Here is a 12955-nt window from a genome sequence, read left to right on the forward strand (position 1 = left end):
TGCAATTATATATTGTGTGGTCCTTCTCGTCTTCAGCAGTGCTGACTAATCACAAATTTCATTTCCCTCCCGAATGTAAAACTATCCCATCCACTGGTTGAAGTGGCTTGAAAAAATATTGAAAATGGAATTTCAATTAATCAACGTGCAAAAAGAAATGCCGTAAATAATTAATTTATACCATATCAGGGTACATTTTTACTTCACATTCTTATTGGTCGGACTTAAAGTTGGGCGGTACACCGAAATATCGTGATAATCCCCCGGTGTGCCGATAAGGCGATTGATTACCTGTTATCGCAGTATTTCGGGATGCCGGCTCATGTGCAGAACAGGGTAAGGATCACAAGAACAACAGCTCCAAGAAAAAAGGTAAGGCGCTCACCAGCAAAAAGGGGTAAAAATCAACTTTATTAGACTACATAAAAAACAAAAAAACAAACAGTGCTAGCTACTCTCCCACACGTTTCACGCCCAGTGGCGCTTTCTCGCTCCTTAAAGTTGATTTTTACCCCTTTTTTGCTGGTGAGCGCCTTACCTTTTTTTCTTGGAGCTGTTGTTCTTGTGATCCTTACCCTGTTCTGCTGCTGTCTGAGAGGATCTGCTACACCACCGGAGGCCAAACGGGAGATGCTTCTGGCAGCGTCAGGGAAGCAGCTGGAAGGAGGGGGATCAAGACGGTGTCTTATCGTGAGTAGAAGCTACTCCACACCGGGTTTATGGGGACTCAGTGATTGTATATCACACCATTCTGTCCCTGTTATATTCCCCTCTTGTTACCCCCAGTTATCCTTAATCATACTGTTACTACTTAACCCTTCATTCCTTATTATCCGATGTTGGCTCCTTTTATTACTTTAATTATGCTCTGAAAGCATTATTTGCTAAACCACCTGGAGCTCTTACACGGTTTTTGTTGTTCTCTGCCGGCTCATGTGGTCTGACATGTAGTATGAGAGCAGCCTCCGCTGTCCCTTTCTGCCTCTCTCTCCCCCCACAAGTCTCCCTCCTTCCCGCTTCTGAATGCTGACTTGGAGGGAGAGGAGCTTCGGGTAGTATGGGAAGAGAGCATGAGAGAGCTGCTGTGAAAGTTAAGAACTACTCTACACTTATTTCCTTGTTAACCCCTTCCTCCATCGCCTACAGGGAGCACTTAACTCCTCCCAGGGTGCCCTTAACTTTTTCCCCTATCCCCCCACTCAGTGACCCCTTAACCCCCTCCCTCTGGGATCCCATAACTTCAATCACGCTCCCCCTGGAAGCCCTTTCCCCCTCCCTCAGGTACCCATAACCCTTTCCACTCCGGGAACCCTCAACACCCTTCAACCCTCAAGGGACTCCTTAACACCTTTCCACTGCCCTCAGTGACCCTTAACCCTTTCCACCATACCCCTGAGGTTTAAACCTCCCTTCCACGTCTGCACTTCACCCTTTCTGACCTACACTGCTTCCAATACCCCAACATCCCATCACACTCACCCTTAGATACTCCCCTCCGTTTCATTTATAAAATATTAAATGTTAATTAAAGCAGATTGAAAATTCTTAAGAAAATGTGTTTTTAAATGGAAATATCTAATGGTGAGAGTGATGGGATGAGGAGTGGATGAATGAGGGGGATATGAGGGTGATGGGAGCAGTGTGAGAACACATGATGTGCAGACATGGAAAGGATTTGGAAACAAAGACCCTTTTAAACTAGTAAATCTAAAAAAAAATTATTTTGATAACACATTTATTTAGATGTATCAAAACATATTCTGACCTTATATTGCATCAAATATTAAATCACACTATATATCACTACTGCGATAAACCGGACTGCGGTATTAGGAATGCTGCCAGACATGACCGCAACACATTGCTAAAGGTTTTTTGCAGAAACAAAAATGAAAACATCCACTGTGACGGTAGGGGTTGCTGGCATCACAAAACTGGGATGAAGCCCAGCTAGCTACCCCTAAATCTATGTAACTTGGCCACCTTTGTAAGGCTTATTGTGGACAAATATATTTAATATCTGGGGAAGAACAGGGAATGTGTAAATGTATTTCCATGTCTGTAAGAATGTATTTCAAAGTCTGTATTTATATAATGCAATCCCACAGTTTAGTGAATCAACATTGTTCTGTGATGCGATTTGGGAGTCAGCCCTGTAAAGTGTTAATTGGATTATGTGTACATTTGTATGGAAGGGACTCTGATTTAATCAGGGTGGGTACTTAGTATGCCTTCTGGCTATTGTGGCACCAACCTAATCCATGCTCTGATTGTCCAGCAGCCTCCTCCCATGTAAAGGATAGCCACAGAGGGCTATATAAGGGGTGCTGCTGGTCAGAGAATTGAGTTCTACCTTCAGAGAGCATCTGAGAGCAAGAAAGGCTAACAGAGACTGGGAGACACTCAGGGAAGGAGTGTGGAGACACCCTCAGAGGACTATCAGAGAGACTGAGAGACATTCTGTAAAGGAGTTTGGATCTTTACAGTGACCAGCTGGAGATATCTCAGAGGCGCTGCTGCGTGATCAGCACTCTAAGATCCTGGACGAGAAGTGGACAAGGCAAGCCTTCTTGAAGCAGGCCTCTGCACCTAGTGAGGCTAGAGTCTACTCCCCAGACCTTCGGTTAGTATTGTATCTTGTTTTGTACATCTTTGTTTTGTTTGCTGGTGTGCCAGAATATTTTATTCAATAACTTTGTCCTGTCTAGTGCTAGTGATCCCGGTTGTTTCGGTGTAAAAGTACTGGTCTCTGTGACATCCACATTGATGTTTTTCAGTGCATCTCCAAACATAACTTAATTACATATACAGGTACTACAATCATAGTACTTCAAAGAAACAGAAATAATTGACAGAAACACATTTAAAATACAAGCAATAACTTACGGATTGTGATAAAATAATTATCACTCTTGCTTTTTTTTTTATTTTTTACCACCACCACCCTTCTCATTTTTCAATATAAGAGAAAATGTAGAAAGCACAAAGGAAAGTGGGCTATTGACTATCCCCCCCCCCCTGTTCACAAATCATGCACTCTTCATGATGAACCAGAATACATCAAGTCCAGCAAATGAACCGGAAGGTCATCAACAATACATTCCAGCCTTCTTGTCAACAACCACCATAGAATATTACTACGGATGAAATTACTCTGACAAATCCCACTGACATTGCAAATGCATACAATGAATACTTTGTTGGATGTGCTACCAACTTATTAGCAAAACGCAACCCAAACTATAAACATAAAGCTCAACCTGGGGTACCCCTACAGTCCCACCCTTCCCACAATTTTCAATTTGTCCCAGTATCTGAAGAGGAGATTACACAAGCGCTCCTCAAATTAAAACTAAGCAGCCAATGTGGACCTGACCTACTGCAATCTAAGTTCCTACGACTTGGTGCCCCAGCCATTGCCAACCCGCTTGCCTCCCTAATAAACTCTATTCTGTCTGCAGGCCATAGCCCTAAGATCTGGAAAACTGCCAAAGTTGTCCCAATCTTCAAAAGTGGGGACAAAAACACTGTCTCAAACTACAGGCCAATCTCTCTTCTCACAATACTATCCAAAAGTTATAGGAAAATGTGCTCACTCCCAATTAAGCGATTACAATACCAAGACAAAATTTCCCTAGCTAATTTCAATTTGGCTTTCACCCTCCACAGTAAGCACCCTCCTAAAAGTTTGCAATGAGCTCCAGTGTGGAATGGAACTCGGATAACTTACTGGTGCAATATTCCTGGATTCTGCAAAGGCTTTTGATACTGTTGATCATGCTATCTTGCTAAACAAACTTCAGTGCTCTGGAATAGGGAAGCATGCTTTAAACTGGTTTTATTCCTACCTATCAGGTAGATCGCAACGTGTCTATCTCGGGCACTAACTCCAACCCCTAAAATATCACCTGTGGTGTCCCGCAAGGCTCTATTCTGGGGACCCTACTCTTCAGCAGCTTGTAAGGGAGCTTCAGTACATATGAATGCGAATGACAATCCTATATGCACACAGCCTTGGCCTCTCTGATCTTGAACACGTAGTTCAATCTGATTTTGTAAGACTTGGATTTCCCAAAACAAACTGTTTTTAAACACTGACAACACTAACAATGGAATTTGGGAACAAGGCTAAATTTCTAAAGCTACCAATGACTGTGCTCCAGATCAGAACCAGCTAATACTATCCTAGCCCCTATTACTAGTCTTAAGTATCTGGGCATATGGTTTGACTCCCATTTAACATTTGGGTTGCACTTTGATACTCTTACATCCAAAACCTATGCCAAACTAGGTATACAAAAAATGCAATGACCCGGCGCTTCAGGCTACAACAATACCCCAGTCCAATGATCAGTCCACATAGATATGGAAAGTTCTTTTCAATATTCCAGCTGATGGAGCGATGGTGATCCAATTGCTGGCTGCTGGTTCCGAACTCCTCCTAGTATGTAATGGACAAAAAGGAAAAGACCATTGCGCAGCCACTAGAATCCATGAATAACTCCACAACAGATTAAAGTAATGAACTTACAGACTTGCTGTGTTGTTGTTCCTTTGAGACAATCTGTGCTTTTAACCTCTTCTCTTCCAGATATCACGAATCCCACGTGTTGTATGTCTATCCTCCAGGTTTTCTGTCTGTTCACAGCATTACCACTTGGTCATAGTTCCCATGTGTTCCCAGAAAGGAAATAACATGAAAGATGATGGTGCAGATTGATAAAAATTTATTACAATAAAAATAAAAAACAGCCAAGGGCTTACTCACATAAACCAGGCTGTATAAAAACAGCTGACAACGTGCCGTCCGCAGCTTGATACAATCAGGTAGGCAGGCTTCTGGGAGGATGGCGCTATTGTTGTTTGCAAACCCTGAAGTGGCGTCTAACTCTCAGTAGTTACTCTGCGAGATTCGCCCCCTCTATTTGCTATAGCTTCCTCTATCTCAGCTTGAGGTGGCCAGCACTGCAGAATGTGCTCTGCTCACCTCTCTGGGTAACTGCCGTCAGCCCGCGCTAAGCCTCGTGATGTCACACTCTGGCGTCTCTCCTGATCTCTATGCTCCTGCTTCTGAAGACCGTGTCAGTTCTAGCTCCTCCCTCTCCATACGCGTTTCGTGACGCAATGTGGTCACTTCATCAGTGGATGAGGGGGGAGTTGCTACCTACTGATATATATACCCTGGAAGGTGATGAATACTAATTGCAAATTAATTGCAAATTAATTGATTAAAAGCGAATAAACTGATTAAAATTGCACACATCTACTTACATGATAAGAGCCACTAGGGAATCATCCCTGGGATTAAGTGGCAATGCACCAAGCTCATAGACATAACATTTCTTACCATTCCACATAAAAAATAATAATGAAAACAATTATTGCATGATTGATCATTACATACAGCAGTGGGGGGTCACTTCAATCTATCAAAAAGGAGGCCAGATCGAAGTCTATATTTAAACCATGCGGTGACAAGGTTTTGAGGGTATAAATCCAGAAGGTCTCCCTTCTGGATAAATGGGTCAGCCTGTCACCTCCTCTCCAATTGGCCTTTGGGCACTCTATGCCCCTACATGTCAATCCCTCTGGGTTTTGGTTGTGTTTGCTTTTAAAGTGATTTGACACACTATGAGTTTCCAACCCCCTTTTTATGTTGTATACATGCTCTGCCAGTCTACGTTGGAGTTTCCTCCCTGTTCTCCCCACGTACTGCAACCCGCATGGGCACTCTAATAAGTATACGCAGTACATACTCTTACAGTTTATAAAAGTGTTTACATCATAACTTTTACCTGTTACATTTGATTGAAATTTACTGCCTTTAACACTGAAAGAACAACCTATGCATTTGTTGCATGTAAAGAAACCTTTCAGGTTAGATAACCACATGGTGCTACTTATTTTAGGCCCACTAAGGGGACAACTAGGTGATAGTTTACTTTTCAAGTTGTCAGCACGTTTATAAACAATTTGTGGGTGTTCTGGCAGGAATGTATTCAATATTGGGTCTCTAAGGAGGATCCCCCAATGCTTATTTATAATTTTCTTTATTTCTGGGGCCATACTATTGAATTTGGTGATAAAGGGAATACATTCTCCTTGAACAGTGGACGTCTTATTACTGTTATTAGGGTTGATAAGACTAGACCTATCTATATCTTTAACTGCACAGATAGCTTTATTAACCCTTTCCCTGCTGTAGTCTCGCTCAAGAAATTTTTCTCTAAGGGAGTTCAATTGGTTTGTGCAAACATCCTTCTGTGAGCAGTTTCTTTTTATTCTTAGGGCTTGTCCCTGCGGGATATTTTGTATCCATTTTGGATGGTGGTGGCTGGAAGCCAAAAGATACGTATTAGCATCCACCTCCTTATGGTATGTTTTTGTTTGTATCTGATTGTTTTCTACATACAGGGTTAAGTCTAAGAAATTGATACTTATACTACTGCAGGTAAATGTGAATTTTATATTAAAAGGATTATTATTCAAATATACTTTAAACAGTTCTAGATCATCTATCGTCCCCCTCCAGACACACAGCACATCGTCGATAAATCTCTTCCAGAGCACCAGGTTTGCACCATATGGGTGGTTGTTCCATATGTAGCCACACTCCCACATATCCATAAATAGGTTAGCGTAGCTAGGTGCAAACCGGGTGCCCATTGCGGTGCCGCATGTCTGGAGGAAATAATCTCCATCATAATTAAAATAATTGTGGGTTAGTATGTATTGTATCCCACTTAATATAAATGATTTCAAATTATCTCCAACATTCATATCTCCCTCAAGTGTCTGCTGGACTGCCTTTAAACCATCCACGTGTTTGATGGAGGTGTATAAAGACACCACGTCACATGTTACCCATATTAATTGCTCATCCCATTCAACATCTTGAATTAGTTGTAGTACATGGGACGTATCTCTTAGATAAGAAGGAGTTTTGGTAAGAAATGTTATGTCTATGAGCTTGGTGCATTGCCACTTAATCCCAGGAATGATTCCCTAGTGGCTCTTATCATGTAAGTAGATGTGTGCAATTTTAATCAGTTTATTCGCTTTTAATCAATTAATTTGCAATTAATTTGCAATTAGTATTCATCACCTTCCAGGGTATATATATCAGTAGGTAGCAACTCCCCCCTCATCCACTGATGAAGTGACCACATTGCGTCACGAAACGCGTATGGAGAGGGAGGAGCTAGAACTGACACGGTCTTCAGAAGCAGGAGCATAGAGATCAGGAGAGACGCCAGAGTGTGACATCACGAGGCTTAGCGCGGGCTGACGGCAGTTACCCAGAGAGGTGAGCAGAGCACATTCTGCAGTGCTGGCCACCTCAAGCTGAGATAGAGGAAGCTATAGCAAATAGAGGGGGCGAATCTCGCAGAGTAACTACTGAGAGTTAGACGCCACTTCAGGGTTTGCAAACAACAATAGCGCCATCCTCCCAGAAGCCTGCCTACCTGATTGTATCAAGCTGCGGACGGCACGTTGTCAGCTGTTTTTATACAGCCTGGTTTATGTGAGTAAGCCCTTGGCTGTTTTTTATTTTTATTGTAATAAATTTTTATCAATCTGCACCATCATCTTTCATGTTATTTCCTTTCTGGGAACACATGGGAACTATGACCAAGTGGTAATGCTGTGAACAGACAGAAAACCTGGAGGATAGACATACAACACGTGGGATTCGTGATATCTGGAAGAGAAGAGGTTAAAAGCACAGATTGTCTCAAAGGAACAACAACACAGCAAGTCTGTAAGTTCATTACTTTAATCTGTTGTGGAGTTATTCATGGATTCTAGTGGCTGCGCAATGGTCTTTTCCTTTTTGTCCATTACATACTAGGAGGAGTTCGGAACCAGCAGCCAGCAATTGGATCACCATCGCTCCATCAGCTTGAATATTGAAAACAACTTTTCATATCTATGTGGACTGATCATTGGACTGGGGTATTGTTGTAGCCTGAAGCGCCGGGTCATTGCATTTTTTGTATAATTGTTTGTAATGAGTTTGTGAGGAATTTGTTTGGCAGAGACCCTGTGGCAGCTTTCACTTAGCAATAAGCTTATTATTCACATATTGTATTTACACTTTATATATATATTTATTTATTATTATTTTTTTTGCGCTGAGTTATAGGGTATATCTTTTTCTAGTTTATCATTATTTCTGCCAAACTAGGTATACTTTATAGGAACAAATCCTCCCTAAGGCCTCGGCCATGCTCCCTGCTGGCGTGCTGAGGTGCGCTGAGGCGCAGGGAAAGCGGGTGCTTTCCCTGGGCTTGCGGTTGCTTACTGCACGTGCTGTCAGCGGGCCGTCAGGGGGCAGGCCGGGGGCGGGTGCGTCACTGGCCGTGGGCGGGCCAGTGACGTCACGGAGCTGGTTCGCCCTCATTGGGCGAACCGCTCACGTGACCGGCTTGTCGCACCGGCAAGCGGGGGAATTTAAAATTCCCCTAAGACCCGCGCTTCCGCAAGCGCGCTGAAGCGCAGGTGAGCCCCTACTAAAGCCGCTCGAATTGCGGTTGTAGGGGCTGAGCGGGAGCGCTAAACATGGCCAAGGCCTAAGTCTGCTGGTCAGAAAGCGTATCGCACAGCAGATGCCAATACCAATTATAGACTATGGGGACATAGTATATGGTACAGCACACCAACGTTAACCTTCGCAAACTAGCCACTTTCTACAATTCAATATGCCACTTTGTCGTCTAATGTATCTACAACACACCACTGCGACATGCTCAAAGAACAAGATTGGTCATCACTTGAGTCTAGGCGCAAAGTTCACCTTTCGTGTCGTGCCTTCAAATACTTTCTGGGCAAGCTACCCGTCTACCTGAACAAGCTCCTCACCCCTACCACATGCAGCACTTATCATCTGAGATCTGACTCCAAAATATGGTCCCAAGGTTCAGCAAAGTTTCCAGCCGCTCCTCCGTCTCCTAACGTGCACCCCACAAATGGAACAGTCTACCGGAGACTCTCAAAGGCGCCACCAGCCTTTCAAAATTAAAACTGTCTCCCATTTTAATTTTAGCTGTAACTGTTTAATACGCCTAAAAGATAAAATATGTTAAACTGTTTATGCAATATCTTTATACATAATGTATAACCCTGTTCATTTAATGTAACCATGTATTTGTCATCATAACTCTGTGCCTAGGACATACTTGAAAACGAGGTGTAACTCTCAATGTATTACTTCCTGGTAAAACATTTCATAAATAAACCAGGAAACTGCAAACCATACACATGCATGTGAGTAATGGCCTGGAAGGCCTTGTGAGTGAGAGAGGATAAATAATGGAATACATGAGATTTGGATGCCCCTCCTTACCATCTTCATGTAACTAGCCCAGCAGCCCCTGATACCATTCTAGGAGTTCCTGACACAAGTATCCAAATAAAAGGTATCCTGTAAACCAGGGTTAGATGTGCATGGGATGAAAGGAGAAGTGAAAGCAAGTCATGTGATATTATGTGGCCTACATTACCAGCATCAGTTCTTTTCAGCCACGAGGGAGAGAGAGAGAGAGAGAGATAGAGAGTCAGCGGGCCGAGAGAGAGTCAGCGGGCCGAGAGAGGGGGAGAGAGTCAGCGGGCCGAGAGAGGGGGAGAGAGAGAGAGTCAGCGGGCCGAGAGAGGGGGAGAGAGAGAGTCAGCGGGCCGAGAGAGGGGGAGAGAGAGAGTCAGCGGGCCAAGAGAGAGAGTCAGCAGGCCGAGAGAGAGAGTCAGCGGGCCGAGAGAGAGAGTCAGCGGGCCGAGAGAGAGAGTCAGCGGGCCGAGAGAGAGAGAGTCAGCGGGCCGAGAGAGAGAGAGTCAGCGGGCCGAGAGAGGGGGAGAGAGAGAGTCAGCGGGCCGAGAGAGAGAGTCAGCGGGCCGAGAGAGAGAGAGTCAGCGGGCCGAGAGAGAGAATCTGCGGGCCGAGAGAGAGAGTCAGCGGGCCGAGAGAGAGAGTCAGCGAGCCGAGATAAAGAGAGTCAGCGAGCCGAGAGAAAGAGAGTCAGCGGGCCGAGAAAGAGAGTCAGCGGGGAGAGAGAGAGAGTCAGCGGGCCGAGAGAGAGAGTCAGCGGGCCGAGAGAGAGAGAGTCAGCGGGCCGAGAGAGAGAGAGTCAGCGGGCAGAGAGAGAGAGAGAGTCAGCGGGCCGAGAGAGTCAGCGGGCCGAGAGAGAGAGAGTCAGCGGGCCGAGAGAGAGAGAGTCAGCGGGCCGAGAGAGAGAGAGTCAGCGGGCCGAGAGAGAGAGAGTCAGCGGGCCGAGAAAGAGAGAGTCAGCGGGCCGAGAAAGAGAGAGTCAGCGGGCCGAGAAAGACAGAGTCAGCGGGCCGAGAAAGACAGAGTCAGTGGGCCGAGAAAGAGAGAGCGGGCCGAGAAAGAGAGAGCGGGCCGAGAGAGAGAGCGCGGGCCGAGGGAGAGAGAGCGCGCCGAGAGAGAGAGAGCGCGCCGAGAGAGAGAGAGCGCGCCGAGAGAGAGAGAGCGCGCCGAGAGAGAGAGAGCGCGCCGAGAGAGAGAGAGCGCGCCGAGAGAGAGAGAGCGCGCCGAGAGAGAGAGCGCGCCGAGGGAGAGAGAGCGCGCCGAGAGAGAGAGAGCGCGCCGAGAGAGAGCACGCCGAGAGAGAGCGCGCCGAGAGAGAGCGCGCCGAGAGAGAGCGCGCCGAGAGAGAGCGCGCCGAGAGAGGGTGCGCCGAGAGAGAGAGAGCGCGCCGAGAGAGAGAGAGCGCGCCGAGAGAGAGAGAGCGCGCCGAGAGAGACAGCGCGCTGAGAGAGAGCGCGCCGAGAGAGAGCGCGCCGAGAGAGAGAGCGCGCCGAGAGAGAGGGAGCGCCGAGAGAGAGAGAGCGCGCCGAGAGAGAGCGCCGAGAGAGCGCGCCGAGAGAGAGAGAGCGCGCCGAGAGGGAGAGAGAGAGCGCAGAGAGAGAGAGAGCGTGCCGAGAGAGAGAGAGGGCGCCGAGAGGGAGAGAGAGAGCGCCGAGAGGGGGAGAGAGAGAGAGAGAGAGAGCGTGCCGAGAGAGAGAGGGCGCCGAGAGAGAGAGAGAGGGCGCCGAGAGAGAGAGAGAGGGCGCCGAGAGAGAGAGAGAGCGCGCCGAGAGAGAAAGAGCGCGCCGAGAGAGAGAGCGAGCGCCGAGAGAGAGAGCGAGCGCCGAGAGAGAGAGCGAGCGCCGAGAGAGAGAGCGAGCGCCGAGAGAGAGAGCGAGCGCCGAGAGAGAGAGCGAGCGCCGAGAGAGAGAGCGAGCGCCGAGAGAGAGAGCGAGCGCCGAGAGAGAGAGCGAGCGCCGAGAGAGAGAGCGAGCGCCGAGAGAGAGAGCGAGCGCCGAGAGAGAGAGCGAGCGCCGAGAGAGAGAGCGAGCGCCGAGAGAGAGAGCGAGCGCCGAGAGAGAGAGCGAGCGCCGAGAGAGAGAGCGAGCGCCGAGAGAGAGAGCGAGCGCAGAGAGAGAGAGCGAGCGCCGAGAGAGAGAGCGAGCGCCGAGAGAGAGAGCGAGCGCCGAGAGAGAGAGCGAGCGCCGAGAGAGAGAGAGAGAGCGCCGAGAGAGAGAGCGAGCGCCGAGAGAGAGAGAGAGCGCCGAGAGAGAGAGCGCCGAGAGAGCGAGCGCCGAGGGAGAGAGCGAGCGCCGAGGGAGAGAGCGAGCGCCGAGGGAGAGAGCGAGCGCCGAGGGAGAGAGCGAGCGCCGAGGGAGAGAGAGCGAGCGCCGAGAGAGAGAGCAAGCGCCGAGAGAGAGAGAGAGCGAGCGCCGAGGGAGAGAGAGCGAGCGCCGAGAGAGAGAGCGAGCGCCGAGGGAGAGAGCGAGCGCCGAGGGAGAGAGAGCGAGCGCCGAGAGAGAGAGCAAGCGCCGAGAGAGAGAGCGAGCGCCGAGAGAGAGAGAGAGAGCGAGCGCCGAGAGAGAGAGAGCGCCGAGAGAGAGAGCGAGCGCCGAGAGAGAGCGCGCCGAGAGAGAGAGTGCGCCGAGAGAGAGAGCGCGCCGAGAGAGAGAGCGCGCCGAGAGAGAGAGCGCGCCGAGAGAGAGCGCGCCAAGAGAGAGAGCGCGCCGAGAGAGAGAGCGCGCCGAGAGAGAGAGCGCGCCGAGAGAGAGAGCGCGCCGAGAGGGAGAGCGCGCCGAGAGAGAGAGCGAGCGCCGAGAGAGAGAGACAGCAAGCGCCGAGAGAGAGAGAGCGAGCGCCGAGAGAGAGAGAGCACCGAGAGAGAGAGCGCCGAGAGAGAGAGAGCGAGCGCCGAGAGAGAGCGCAGAGACAGAGAGCGCAGAGAGAGAGAGAGCGCAGAGAGAGAGAGAGCGCAGAGAGAGAGAGAGCGCAGAGAGAGAGAGCGCAGAGAGAGAGAGAGAGCGCAGAGAGAGAGAGAGCGCCGAGAGAGAGAGAGCGCAGAGAGAGAGAGAGAGCGCAGAGAGAGAGAGAGAGCGCAGAGAGAGAGAGAGAGCGCCGAGAGAGAGAGAGCGCCGAGAGAGAGCGAGCGCCGAGAGAGCGCGAGCGCAGAGAGAGAGCGAGCGCCGAGAGAGAGCGAGCGCCGAGAGAGAGCGAGCGAGCGCCGAGAGAGAGAGCGCGCGCCGAGAGAGAGAGAGAGAGAGAGCGAGCGCCGAGAGAGAGAGCGCCGAGAGAGAGAGAGAGCGAGCGCCGAGAGAGAGCGAGCGCCAAGAGAGAGAGAGCGAGCGCCGAGAGAGAGCGAGCGCCAAGAGAGAGAGAGCGAGCGCCAAGAGAGAGAGAGCGAGCGCCGAGAGAGAGCGCAAGCGCCGAGAGAGAGCAAGCGCCGAGAGAGAGAGAGCGAGTACCGAGAGAGAGAACGAGCACCGAGAGAGAGAGAGAGAGAGCGCCAAGAGAGAGAACGCCGAGAGAGAGAGCGAGCGCCGAGAGAGAGAGCGCCGAGAGAGAGAGCGAGCGCCGAGAGAGAGAGCGAGCGCCGAGAGAGAGAGCGAGCGCCGAGAGAGAGAGAGCGCCGAGAGAGAGCGAGCGCCGAGAGAGAGC

At 49.1% G+C, this 12955-nt stretch overlaps 1 protein-coding gene across 1 annotated transcript in view; it reads right to left on the reverse strand.

The window, feature by feature from the left end:
- RAB2A (RAB2A, member RAS oncogene family) overlaps positions 1-12955 on the reverse strand; it is a 99731-nt gene that overhangs the window by 70555 nt on the left and 16221 nt on the right. The gene's annotated exons all lie outside the window — the stretch shown is intronic.

This window comes from Ascaphus truei, chromosome 2 (assembly GCF_040206685.1).
Source record: "Ascaphus truei isolate aAscTru1 chromosome 2, aAscTru1.hap1, whole genome shotgun sequence".
Taxonomy (NCBI): domain Eukaryota; kingdom Metazoa; phylum Chordata; class Amphibia; order Anura; family Ascaphidae; genus Ascaphus; species Ascaphus truei.